The sequence below is a fragment of the Octopus bimaculoides genome, chromosome 2, assembly GCF_001194135.2.
Source record: "Octopus bimaculoides isolate UCB-OBI-ISO-001 chromosome 2, ASM119413v2, whole genome shotgun sequence".
Taxonomy (NCBI): Eukaryota; Metazoa; Mollusca; class Cephalopoda; order Octopoda; family Octopodidae; genus Octopus; species Octopus bimaculoides.
Window position 1 is genome coordinate 183,068,480 of NC_068982.1, and position 655 is coordinate 183,069,134.

Consider the following 655-nt stretch of genomic DNA (forward strand, 5'->3'; position numbering starts at 1 on the left):
TATATATATATATATATATATATATATATATATGTGTGTGTGTGTGTGTGTGTGTGTGTGTGTGTGTGTTTGTGTGTGTGTGTGTGTGTATGTTTATATATATACATAGTTCAAGTTTATAGAAAAACAAAAGACGAAGACAAGCGTAGAAACAACAAGGAAGTGTATTGGTTTGACGCTCGGGAAAATGGAAAAATCTTTTATGTGTGTATACACACACACACACACACACACACATGCTCATTTTTCTATATACTAATTTTATCCATCGTAGGCGCACTATTTGGGGGTGTGGTGCGGATCGAAGTGGGGCGAAGAACACAAAGGGTTAGAAAAAACTTTAAAATCATTTCTATACCCAACAATACTTTCTTTCAAAATAAGACTATTAAAAAAAATTATAGAAAAAAGAATAAAATGAACAAAATTCATTTACGAAGAAGTACAATGAAAGCTCGAGGAAACTAATGGTCAATCGGTGAAAAACACTTCATAAAACAATTAATTATCATACATTGAGAATATTCCCGAAATCCCTCTCAGTATACGATTTATGAAAAGGCTTTCGATAAATATTTTATCAAGGGAAGTAACTTTGTCAATACATGAAGTTATTTCCCATTTTTGTTTGAAATATTTATTTTCTACAACGATT